The following is a 13,502-nucleotide window of genomic DNA, read 5'->3' on the forward strand; positions in this document are numbered from 1 at the left end:
CGTGTAATTCTGTGGACTGAGAATCGCCATGAGCCAGCGAAGGAACGCGCTATCGTGAGTGCGAGGATTAATGGACCTGTGTTAATGTTCGCCGTTGTATCGTCCTGCTGTTGAATACTGTTGAGCTGTTCGGTTGTTCACTGCATGGGACTGTGCGAAGTACTGGACTATCATTGGGGTCAAACCGACGAACAGTCGTCGCGTGTTGTAAAGCCAGGGGCACTGTGTTCAAATCCAGCTGTCTATGCACAGTGGCTGTAGGAGGTGACTGGACTTGGGGGGGGAAAGTGAAAGTAAGGATTAGTGTCCCAGGTAAAGGAACGGGCTGGACCCTTGCTGCGCCGTAAGGCAGAGAGATTTGTAAATAGACTGGTAATTCATAAGTGTGGCCATTAATAACTGGTTAGAATTGTTTGTGTTTGAATATGCGTGTGTGCATTTATTAGGTCATCCTGAAATAAATTGGAGTAATGAAACAGAGTTTTATTCATAACAATATCATTTAGCTGCCTGTGACCACGATTTGCTCCACGAATCTCCTCTAACCATAAGTCTATAACCACAAATGAAGGCTTTGAGACCTAAACTGCGTTCTCTGTGCAAGTGACGACGTAGCATTTTCATGTCTTCTACCTCTTCTAAACCCTGTTCCTTTCTGATCCGCATTGTAGTCCCTTTCAGGTTCTTCACATTTTCCAAAACTCTGGGTGATTTTAGACTCTATATCATAGACACTTTTACATGTCTTCTTGCCGTGTTTTTTCCTATTCTAAAGGCTTTGTCAATATCACTCTCAGTACAGTCTACCTTAACTTTTTCCCTGATCAACAATGTCACTTTGTTTATCATCTCATTAAAATTATCTGTATTTAAATCTTCCAGAACATATTGTACCGGGAACAGCGGTACGGAACTAAGTCCCCGCAATTAAAATTTAAAACTTCGCGCTACGCGCCGGCCGAGCAGCGGAAGACAGACAGAAACAGCGAGCAACATGTGTGTGTGACGTAGAGCGGAGTGACGTCACAGCCTGCCTCCCCGTGACACAGAGAGAGCCTAGATCAGTACGGAATGTTCCTCGAGTTTCTTCGGCTAATAACTTTCCCCACAGTAATAGCTGGATAAAATCAACCACATCATCATATAGCCTTATATTTTATATCCATTCCTACAAGGTTTGGTAAAAATCCGGCAAGAGACTACGAAGTTGTTGAGCGGAATGTAAAGGCATATTTTGGCTTGGATCGGGTATAAATAGAAAGCTGCTTCCCTTAGCAGACCAGTGTGTGCATCGCAGTGGAGTTCGTGCGGCTAGCAGCGAGCGGTCGGCTCGTGGGGACCACGATACTAAGTGAGTGACAGTCTTATTTCACCGAGTTAAAGACTTAAAATCCACAGTACTGAGTTTGGACTTTGAATAATTTCAACGATACGTGAGTGATAGTCTCATTTCGCCAAGTTCAGGACTTAAAATCCACATTTGGACTTTAAATAATATTGCAGCGAGTTCCAAGTGATAATTTTATTTCGCCGAATTTCCGTGATTCACGAACGATAGAATCCAACCTCATTTAAACGTTGATAGTGATTTATTTAGACAGATGTTTCAAACTTACATTTCTTACAAGTGTTTTTGATGAAACAATCCGGACAGTGATAAATTGTGAACAATATTCACCTTGCCAAGTAATAGAAATACTTTGCTAATTTTTGTGTGTCGGATTCTAATCTCTTCCGACTGTGACAAGTGATTAATTATTGAATTAATTTCAATTCATGACTGTGTCTTCGGACTTATTGAAGTCGTGATGTTTTTCCAAATATCTCGTGTAGACATTGGACTGTGATTAGTTCCAATCCGCGTGTAACCTGTGCAGACCTTGAACGGCGAGCTTATGATAGACTGTGAATTACATATTCGAACTTTGCTCAAGGTAGAAGACATTTAACTGTGTTGAGAAGTGAACTACATTTACGGTAGACACTAGACTGTGTAGGGTGTACACTTACCACAAATTAAACTGTTTATTCAAGATCAGTAATGAACTGTGCATTTAAACTGTGAGTTTTCAGTAGACTATTTTTTTAGTGTGATCAAACCACGGACTATGGAGGAGTGAAACATATTTTCATTTCATTTCAAGTTGATGAACCACATCGGTTCATATGTGAAACAATTTTCTTTTTCCGAGTGACTGAGTTAAGATTGCTCGTAACCTTAAACAAATATTTTGTGTGTGATCATTTCAACCTGTTTCAAGTGTCACATTTTCTTTAATCACACTACGAGTGACTCGTTTAAATCTGCCATTCAAGAAACTCTTTCGTATCCAGGTGCTAATGTGTACAATCATAAGCCATTCTCCGTGCAACCAAATCTCAATGTTCACACTATTACGTTATTCCAATCTTCTGGACGTCGTATGGATATTCCAGAACTTCTAGAATTTCCATCGCGGGAGAAATCGTGGTTCCATGGTGCCGAGAGGGGACAGATGGCAGTACAAGGAGAGCAGCCGGAGCTCGAGTACATCACCAGCCTGGATGAGAAAGGGATCATTGCCTGGATATCCGCTGTATGAAGGTGATATAATTTTTAACTTTGTTAATAAATTCAGAAAAAAACTTAAGAATTTTTTCAAAAAAACCCTCTCCCTCTGTAAGCACTTCAATCAGAACGGTACACGTCCCGCGTCTAACTCATGCTCATCAAAGTAGCATATTTCCTGTTACAATATATTACTATATTTCTCTTCCTATCTTCCCTACCTCGTGCTCACTTTTATATTGCTTTTATATGTAACTATCCATGTCCTTAAACTCCTTGCTCTGGTCTAATAACATTTCCCTTGTCTTGTCCACTTGACACGCCTCTTTAATTACCTCCTTTAGCTTTTCTGTGTCCTCCCAAGATAGTGCAGGGCAAGGGTTCATTTGACCACCACCAACCACTAGCAGAACCATAACCACCACTGCCGTCAACACCACTTGTGCTACATTATGGGGACTGTTGGCGACATCTTGGATGTATATGACTTATCGTGCAATGCTACCTGCCTATAGTGCACCTATATTTTTCAATAGATACTCCCATTCTTGTATTTCACACGCCCGCACTATTAACTCGCTATCAGCGCTCCATGCTGCACACCTCACCGGTTGGATTGCAACTGGGAGAAATGGTAACTGAAGAAATTTAAATTCCAGCAGAAATTAAGGCGAGAATAGCAGCGGGCAATAGGTGTCACTATAGCTTATTAAATCTTTTGCGCACCTCTTATCTTGGGGCATATGAAGGTTACAGCTTATAAAACAATTATAAAACGAGTAGTTATGTATGACTCTGAAACATTTACACTAACACAAGTTAGAAATACTTTAGATATACGGCAATGCAGTGTGTTTCAGAAGATACATGGTGCGATATACGACAATGACACTTGGAGAACTCAAACTAATGAGTAGCTGTATGGACTCTGCCTATCGTAGCAGACCTTAAAGATATGAAGGTTGCAATGGCTAGGACATGTACAGATAATGGACACACGATGATACCCAAAGAAGATACTGGAAACGAAGTGTGAGGGAAGTTTCTCTGTTGGACGCCCGAGACTAAAATAGCTGGATAATATGGAGGATGGCGTGAGAAGACAGGAGGAGCAGAATTGGGGAAGGTTGGAGAGATCGAAAAATGGCTTGAAGAGAATACAGTAGACAAGCCCCAGTCTCTTCGTGGACTGTAACACCGGCAGTAAGTAATAATAAATATGCATATACTGTCCACAAAACTTCACTAACGGGAACAGAAAACATACTAAGTTTCTATGGTATATTATGAAACTAAGCCGACATTGCATTAAAAAAGCATTTTCCTTACCAATTCTAACATAATTTTTATCCTGTTAGTTCTCTCTCCCTCTCAAGCACTAGAAGGTGGGTCAGACAACACTAAGTTTGAACTTCGAACCATGAACAGGTTAGCATGTAGCCATACTTTAGACAATTTCAACAGGACTGAGCAACAGAGCTAAGCATCTGCTGCCCCAGCTGTCAACGCTTATCATGCCAGCCTTGACACAAACCATATAACACGCTCCAAGATTCCCAGCGCCTTTGAACAAAAGGGTAAAATCTTAAACTATACTTCCTGTATTTACCGATTCATTTCGTTAAACGGGGAAAAGATAAAAGGCAATTGCTCTCTTTATAAGTATTATTTTCTGATAGGATAGGAAAGACCTGGGAGTTGGAAGGAAGCAGCCGTGGCCTCAATTAAGGTACAACCCCAGCATCTTCCTGGTATGAAAATTGGAAACAATGGAAAACCAACTTCAGGGCTATTGACAGTGGGATTCAAACCCACTATCTCCTGAATGTTTTTTGCTAATTATTTATGTCGCACCGACACAGAAAGTTCTATTGCAACGTTGGGACAGGAAAGGCCTAGGAATGGGAAGGAAGCAGCCGTGGCCTTAATTAAGGTACAGCCCCAGCATTTGCCTGGTGTGAAAATGGGAAACCACGGAAAACCATCTTCAGGGCTGCAGACAGTGGGGTTCGAACCCACTATCTCCCGGATACGAGTCACAGCCACGCGCTCCTAACCGCACGGCCAACTCGCCCGGTCTTCCGAATGTAAGCTCACAGCTACGCGCCTCTAACTGCATGGCCAACTCACTCAGTAGAGACGAAAAATCAAAGAGGGACGAAGCAAATTGCGAAAGCAGGATTTGCAGAAATTGATGACATCAGAATATTTAAGTGAATGAGTGAAAACGCAGCAGTGATATCTATGCTAAGCCAAGAATGGAATTTTGCAGTGACGAACAGCTTGCTACACACTACAGTTTTCAGGCTGCTGTACAACTTCTGGAGATCTGCCATGCAGAGAATCAAGAAGACGAAAATTCAAAGGATGAAGGTGTAGAAAAGGAACGAGGACAATAAGAAAAGATACGCATTCATGAGCAAACTATCCGGTGGTCAGCAAGATTACAAAATCTGTTGTTAACTCAAATTCAACATGACTCCTTTAAGTACTAAATTCAACATGACTCCTTTAAGTACTAAAGACTGAATTTTAAAAAATGTGACAAGGAATGTGAAACAGGTTTCGTTAGACATGTGGAAGAAGAATTTTACTGGTATTCAAAGTTAGAATTTGAAGGATTATAGTGTGTTATAGTGCATGAGTGAGCAGTAATCAAGCTACGTATGTTACCGAGATATGACCAAAACTTGACTAAAGAAACAAAGGTGAGGAATTTGTGTAAGATTTTGTCTCATTTTATTCAATCTGGAAATTTTTCTTGTTCCCAGTGGAATCTGCCTTTGACAAGTTCCACTGTATTATTAAAAAGCATCAAACTTTTAATTTTTTTTGCTAGTGGTACACTGCCAATTCGCTCAGTCATCAAAAATTACCTTGAAGCATTAACTAGCTTCAATAATAATGATAAAACCAATGTGCTTTTTCTTTGAATCCGTCTTGTCAATACTTGGCAAGTACAATGTTATGGACATTAAAGTATATTTGTAAGTCCAAGGTTATAGTTTTTAAAAATAATTTTAAATAGATAGGAATAATGTTATTCTAACAGGCTCAGAAATGTTGAGTGATTTTAAATTATGAGCTGAAGGAGAGAATTTTATGTTCTTGTCATGTGTTAATATAGACAATACATAAACACTGTACTTGGGAAGTATTGACAAGGCAGATCCAAAGAAAAAGCACATTGGTAGATAACTGTCAATACGGACCAACAGTGACCAATATTGTCAAAATTATAGAATAATTATAAAATATTAAGTCCTTGCACTTCACCAAGTTGGCAACTGATTTGCCCTAACTACTACATAGTAAAGGTGGAAAAATACACCCCACAATATACAGGGCTATTCAGCTAAGATGTCCATCTCAAATAACTCATCAACCATTGAAGATTGAAATCCTGTTTTCAATTTCAGTAATGGTACCAGGGGCTCATAATTGGACTTGTAGTACTTTTCCAGGGTGTCAGCATCTGTTGAGATAAGGGCACTAACTTTGCTTTTTCAAACAGGACAATGCTGTTTTCTACACCCAGACAAACTTACAAATATTATGAATTTTGCGCTGTTATTATTTTAAAAATCGGACAGTACTTCTTGAGAAAATGTCATTTATTCAACCGTACTTCATCTGCCAGCCAGCAACATCCCTGTCCGATTCGCACTATGTATGAAACACGAACTAGCTGTTGACCATCAGAATTCCTTGACCTCCTTCTGAAGGCTAGATATTTGCTCTACTGTGCCCATACATACACTATGATAAATTGTATGATTTAATATCTTTAATATAGACATAGGCAACAGGTAAAGGAGAAGTATACATGCTATGAGATTCCTATCTGGCACTTTCTCTCTTGTAATCCCGCCTATATTACATTTGTGAAGCGTAGAGAATCTCATTATCACAGCCTTCTTGGCCGTTTCCTTTCTTTTGTTCATTATTCGAAGGATCGAACCACTTCCCTTCTTCCCCTTCTGATTAGTGTTAAGGAGGGGTGATTGCCCAGTTGCACTAGTTGTACTATTGTACTACTTCAAATAATACTCACTTCCATTACCACTGTTACTTTCAAACATTCAGTGTAACTTCTTTTTTTTTCCAAGTTGCTTTACATCGCACCAACACAGATAGGTCTTATGGCGACGCTGGCACAGGAAAGGGCTAGGAGTGAGAAGAAAGTGGCTGTGGCCTTAAGTGTGCCTAGTGTGAAAATGGCAGACCATTATGGGGCATTTCTCCTTTCTCTGCTACAACTTGGTGGGGATGTGGTTGCTATCTGTGTCACACTTGTACTTAGCCCAGTTTTACAGCCAGCTGTCCTTCCTCACATCAACCATGCATGTTTATCTTCTTTTTTCTAGTGTTCACACTAACTCACGTGGGTTTTCAGGATAGGAAAGGGCTAAGACTGGAAAGGCAATGGCCATGCCCTAAAGTACAACCTCAGCATTTGCCTGGCATGAAAATGGCAAACCACAGATCATCTTTAGGGCCGCAGATGATGGGGTTCGAACTTACCACCTCCCGAAAGCAAGCTAAGAGCTATGCAGCCCGTACGGCTCGTTCGGTCCTATGTGGTTTAATGTCACGTCAGGATAATAATAATGCGCCTTAGAAGCCATTATCGTACGACAATATGAAAGGTGTTAAAATCATTCAATTTATCATATTGTATTTATGGGCTCAATATAGTGAATACCTAGTTGTCAGAAGAAAGTACAGGAACTTTGTACGTCACCAGCTAGCTCCTGTTTCATACGTAGGGCAAACTGAACAAGGCAGCCGCTGGATGCTAAATGACGCACATTTGAATACATTAAATTTTCTTGAGAATTACTTGTCCGATTTACAAAATAATAATGGTGCTGAATTTGTGATGTTTGTATGTTTAAGTCTAAGCGTAGAAAACAGCATAGTTGCAAATAAAAAAGCAAAGTTATTACCATTATCTCTTAAAATATGGACACCATGAAAAAATGAACATCTTAACTAAATAACCCTGTATATCCTCATTGGTTCGTCTTATTTTCGTACAATTCATTTACTATCCAGAGACTACTTTCCACTATAAACAATTTTTTTATTGTAATATTTCCTTTATACTTAGGTAATTTCATTCTGATCATCCCGAATATTCTGATACCGGGAGCAAGTTTTCTTGAAGTATGTTGCAATTCACAGGGAGGAAAATCTTTAAAATGCTTACCTTTCAAGAAGCCCTTACAGAAAATGACTGAATAAACTTTAAATATGTGCTGAATTATCCTAAGAAGTGATACTGTAATACCCTAATAAAGCTAGCTCACAATAAAGGCTCATTTTATAAATAACTTGTACGGTATAAAACATTGTTCCTTTTGCAAACTATGGTAGTGATCAGTTCATTGCATATGTTCCTTCCTCTACAGCTTTTCCATCATAGCTTGCAACTCTCCATTCAAGAATAACCAATGATTCCTTGGTTCAGAACAGCACTATAGGAATGCCTTTCTAACAGGTCTAGCTTCCTCATGTCATTTAAAAGCTTGACCAATACTTCAACCCATCACTGAGAATCTTTCCTACATTCAAAATGAAATCTATCCAAACCAGCTGTACTTGCTTTTACATTGAACTGTATTCCAAGATCAATTTTAAACCGAGGACAAATTTTACCAAGGAAAAATATACAACTTTCATTACAAGACATCACTAGAGATATTTTCTAAATATGCCCTCCATCAGCCCACTGTTTTCCAAAAACTACTACGATCTCCTTAAGAATACCTACGGTGTAAAAAAAAAAAACACACACAACCTAGATGTGCAGGAAGAGTTCTAATATAAAGTACGGCCCGTATCCAGTATTCGGGAGATAGTAGGTTCGAACCCCACTGTCGGCAGCCCTGAAAATGGTTTTCCGTGGTTTCCCATTTTCACACCAGGCAAATGCTGGGGCTGTACCTTAATTAAGGCCACGGCCGCTTCCTTCCCACTCCTAGCCATTTCATGTCCCATCGTCGTCGTAACACCTATCTGTGTCGGTGCGACGTAAAAAAACTAGCAAAAAAAAAATTTCCCTCTAAACTTGGAAGACCAGCAACTTTGTAAGTTTATACCACATAGACGCAAACAAAAAAAAAAAAAAATATTCACCGAAAATTGTGAACATGTCATTCTTCTTCACCCTCGACCCAACTCCCCACTAGGTGAGGTAATGGACTGGTGGCCACCATCTCAGCCTGTTATTCCACCGTTCTTCTCCGAACACTGTTGGCCAGTTCACATCTCTATTCTACACTGCTTCCTCTACTTTGGTTACCCACATCTTCCTTCATTCCCCCCCCCCCCCCCTCAGTCATGTTCCAGTCACCTTCCATCATTACCACCAATGGTTAAAAACAATGGAAAGCTTTCAGTTATGCGTCTGGAGCCAATCATGATATTATTGGCCCTTAAAATTGTTACTAACATTTTCTAGACTGACCTTTGTTCTGTTACAGAGTAGGTAAAATTCTTCAGGAGAACACAGGGCTTTGATCTATCTGCAAGAATAATTTTTTAGAAGAATGCAGAGAAAAATATTTAAAAACTAAAAAAAAACTCTAAATAGAGGACACTCCTTTACATAAATTAAGCATAAAAAGTCAATGTTGAAGAAATGTTACTGTAGCCAAGGGCAGCTGGTGACATTCAGATGTACCAACATTCAAAAGTAAAAAAATCAAGAAACCTTTATATCGCACATCACTGATGTAACTCGCATCAATTCAAGAATATTTAACACATTATACTACTTTAATTACATAATTTTTCTTATTTACTTATTTACACAAACTAAAATATTGCATATATCTAAACTTTAGAATGAAAGACTATTCATATTCACTGACTTAGGCTTCTTCAAAAATTCTGAACTTTTTTTTTTTTTTTTCTAGGGGCTTTACGTCGCACCGACACAGATAGGTCATATGGCGACGAAAATTCTGAACTAAAATCATGCCTAGCTCACATGCCTTGCCAAACAGATTTTAAGAGTAAAACTTTTTGCAGAATTCCTTTTTGGGAAGCACTGATCTAAAGTATGTTTTTGTCCAAATAAATGTGGTGTTGTTTAAGTCATCAGTCCATAGACTAGTTTGATGCAGCCTCCATGCCACCCTATCCTGTGCTAACCTTTTCATTTCTACGTAACTACTGCATCCTACATCTGCTCTAATCCACTTGTCATATTCATACCTTGGTCTACCCCTACCGTTCTTACCACCTACACTTCCTTCAAAAACCAACTGAACAAGTCCTGGGTGTCTTAAGATGTGTCCTATCATTCTATCTCTTCTTCTCGTCAAATTTAGCCAAATCGATCTCCTCTCGCCAATTCGATTCAGTATCTCTTCATTTGTGATTCGATCTAATCTTTCTAATTCCGATTTCAATGTTTGAAGTGAGCAAATTTCTTTTCTTAAGAAGCTCTTCCTTGCTTATGCTAATCTGCATTTTATGTCCTCCTTACTTCTGCCATCGTTAGTTATTTTACTACCCAAGTAACAATATTCATCTACTTCCTTTAAGACTTCATTTCCTAATTTAATATTTCCTGCATCACCTGCCATTGTTCGACTGCACTCCATTACTTTTGTTTTGGACTTATTTATTTTCATCTTGTACTCCTTACCCAAGACTTCGTACATACCATTCAGCAGCTTCGAGATCTTCTGCAGTCTCAGATAAAATAACAATATCATCAGCAAATCTCAAGGTTTTGATTTCCTCTCCTTGGATTGTGATTCCCTTTCCAAATTCCTCTTTGATTTCCTTTACTGCCTGTTTTATGTAAACACTGAAAAGGAGGAGGGACAAACTGCAGTCTTGCTTCACTCCATTCTGGATTGCTGCTTCTTTTTCAAAGCCCTCAAGTCTTATCACTGCAGACCGATTTTTATACAGATTGTATATAATTCTTCGTTCTCGGTATCTGATCCCAATCACCTTCAGAATCTTAAATAGCTTGGTCCAATCAACATTATTGAATGCCTTTTCTTGATCAACGAATGCCATGCCAAATAAATATGATTTAAAAAAGGTCACAATCGGCATAGTTGTGGAAATTATAAAATAAAAAGCATTACACTGGAGATTCTGCCGTATTTAAGAATACCACGAGCCGATCACATCTGCCTTGCCCGTGCCCAATGAATATCTGTTCATTCCAGCTACTTAACGAGGAAAATCCTGGAATTTTTCATTTTTTCACAGGGATACTAAATTTACTCTCAAAATTGGGAGGAAAGTCTGATCAGGAGAGAGGGAGGAAGGACCAAAAATCCGGAGTATCCTGCTTAAACTGGAGAAACTGCCATATGAAAATGGATGAAACTGTCCCAAAATTGTCTTATGATGATGCCAAATCACATAACAAGCAAACAACTGCATTTCTCAGCTTTCACCAATATTCAGATGTTGTTGCAGGCCCTGTCTTGTACAGAATAATGGAATGTTACTGTACAGCAAGACATTTCTAGCCATGGATTCATATGACCCAAATTCACTGACAGACAAGTTACTGCAACTAGAGAGAACATATATCTATTTTTTCTTTTTTAAATAGGTTGTGACAAACCATGAATATTAATTTCAACAAAACAGTGGCTCTTCCATTATGAGTAGGACAACAACAATGCACATCGTCCCCTCATCAAACTTTGCACTATTTCATGTCATGTCTTCTAAAAAGCATTCACTGGCATGAGAGTAAAGTGAAGGAATGCATCTACTACATCTCATGAACAAGCAGGAACAAAAATGAACATCAGGTGCCCATCACATTCAATTTCAAGGGACATACTTGGAGCAGGTAATTTAAAACCATGTGTTAAATAAATCTGCAGTTTGATGACAGACTACTGGTATACAAGGCCTGCTTTTGTTTGTGTATTCAAGAAAGATAAGAATTACAAACATATTACAACAAATAGGAGAAATTACCTTCCAGGCTTGAGAGTGCAGACCCCTGGAAGAAGGTCGGAAACACTTTCTAAAGAAACCTTGGATGCTACTAACCCAATTTGACCAAAGCCTACAAGCTCAGAAAATAATTTCTTCTATAGCCTACCCACTGTGATGTCAGCTGTGAAAGCCTAAATTGTTATATTACAACACATTATTTCCAGCCTGACCCAGATTTTTCCCTTATTAGAATGTACAAATCATGGGAAAAATTTTGATTATGGACACACTAGAATAAATATACCTGATGAATCCTCACCAACAAGTATGTGTGAAGACTAATATATTTTTTCAAAATTTCTCCTCATGAATGTCTCATTACTTTGCAAGGTTGTGGGAGTAAGTTGGTTTCCAGAGATATATTAAGGTAATTTCAAATTACAAAAATGTTTCGATGCCATGTCATACAGGGATTTTCTTTGTTATAGTGCTCAATCATAATTTATGTGAATTATAAAAAGAGTCCATAAATTCAGTGTAAATTTAACTGGAAATACACAGCATGACAACTGTCCTAATTATGAGAAAGTAATTATAATGTATACCCCCAGGATCCTTGAGCTGAACACACAATGAACATTAAATGATATTTGTTTAACTATGGGATAGCATTAGCTGAAAAATAAAAAGCAAAACAATATTTACAAGTTGAATTAAAATATAAATGTCATCCTATCAATGAGACCATCTAATTTATGTAACACAGCTTTCCAAGTCAATAATCTGGCAAACACATATTTTGGTCTGTTCCAATAAAATTGAATTCTAGAAATGGCATTTTTTTTTAGATCTCCAGAATCAAGAAGAATAAACAATGTAATTTTCTTTACATCCCACCAACTACTTTAACAGTTTTCGGAGATGCAGAGGTGCCAGCATTTAGTCCCGCAGGAGTTCTTTTACGTGCCAGCAAATCTACTGGCACGAGGCTGATGTATTTGAGCACCTTCAAATACCACCGGACTGAGCCAGGATCGAACCTGCCACGTTGGGGAGACAAGGCCAGCTCCTCAACCGTCTGAGCCAATCAGCCCGGCGAATCAAGAAGAAAGATAGGACAAATTATTGTAATTTCTAATGAGAATTAAGTTCTTTAAAAATAATTACCTTCACGAAAGCACACCAAGGTAAAAAGAAATAAATATACTCATTCCATATCACCAAGTGGGCTTGTTCCCAAAATGATTAGCTTATGTTATGCCATCAACTTCATAAACATCTGACAAAGTCAGAGGTGGTATTTGCATGCGATTCATCAACAGAGAGGGAGAACAGAATAAACACTAGTTTTAAATACATATATACCAAAAACGTATTCGCAGTTTTCAGAGAGATTATTGCAGTTAAAGCATATGAACTAATTTTTTTTTTTTTTTAAAGAGCTTTCTATTGAACTATAGACAGGTAAATAAAAAAGTACAAGAACAACTCTTAGTTTTATGGGACTTAAAATGTAATCATCATTAGACATGGTACCAGCAGTTCTACCATGAAATGGGAGCACAGGAACATCACCACTTCGAAATCTTACATGCAATGATCAGGATTTAAACTGCATCCACATTGGTGAGAAGTAACCATGTTCCTGAGCAGTATGCCTTTGGTAAAATGTTTCAGTGAAAGTGTAATATAAAAAACAAAAAGACTGACATCAACAAAAATACTTTCAGCTTACCGTAATATATTGGTTTACAGGGCTTCATGGGGTTGATAAAGGTTAATATCTCAAATACCAAGTTTTTCACTTAAAACTAAAGACATGAGGTTCTATAGGATTCCCGCAGTCTAGTAACCTACATAGATTGCAAATGGTCAGGTACACCCTGACAAGGGTAATCAAGTTGTACCTGTGTGTAAATGTTTGTGCGTGTAACAGAGGGGAAGAAGAGACCGAGACCGACCATGCATGATGGATACATGCAGTTAGTAATGGGTGATCCACATGTAAAAAATTGGTAATATT

At 38.5% G+C, this 13,502-nt stretch overlaps 1 protein-coding gene across 3 annotated transcripts in view; it reads right to left on the reverse strand.

Moving 5' to 3' along the window:
• The window catches only part of LOC136863938 (serine/threonine-protein phosphatase 2A 56 kDa regulatory subunit delta isoform), a 766,800-nt gene that overhangs the window by 687,026 nt on the left and 66,272 nt on the right, over nucleotides 1–13,502 (reverse strand). The window lies entirely within an intron of this gene.

Source organism: Anabrus simplex, chromosome 2 (genome assembly GCF_040414725.1).
Source record: "Anabrus simplex isolate iqAnaSimp1 chromosome 2, ASM4041472v1, whole genome shotgun sequence".
Classification (NCBI taxonomy): domain Eukaryota; kingdom Metazoa; phylum Arthropoda; class Insecta; order Orthoptera; family Tettigoniidae; genus Anabrus; species Anabrus simplex.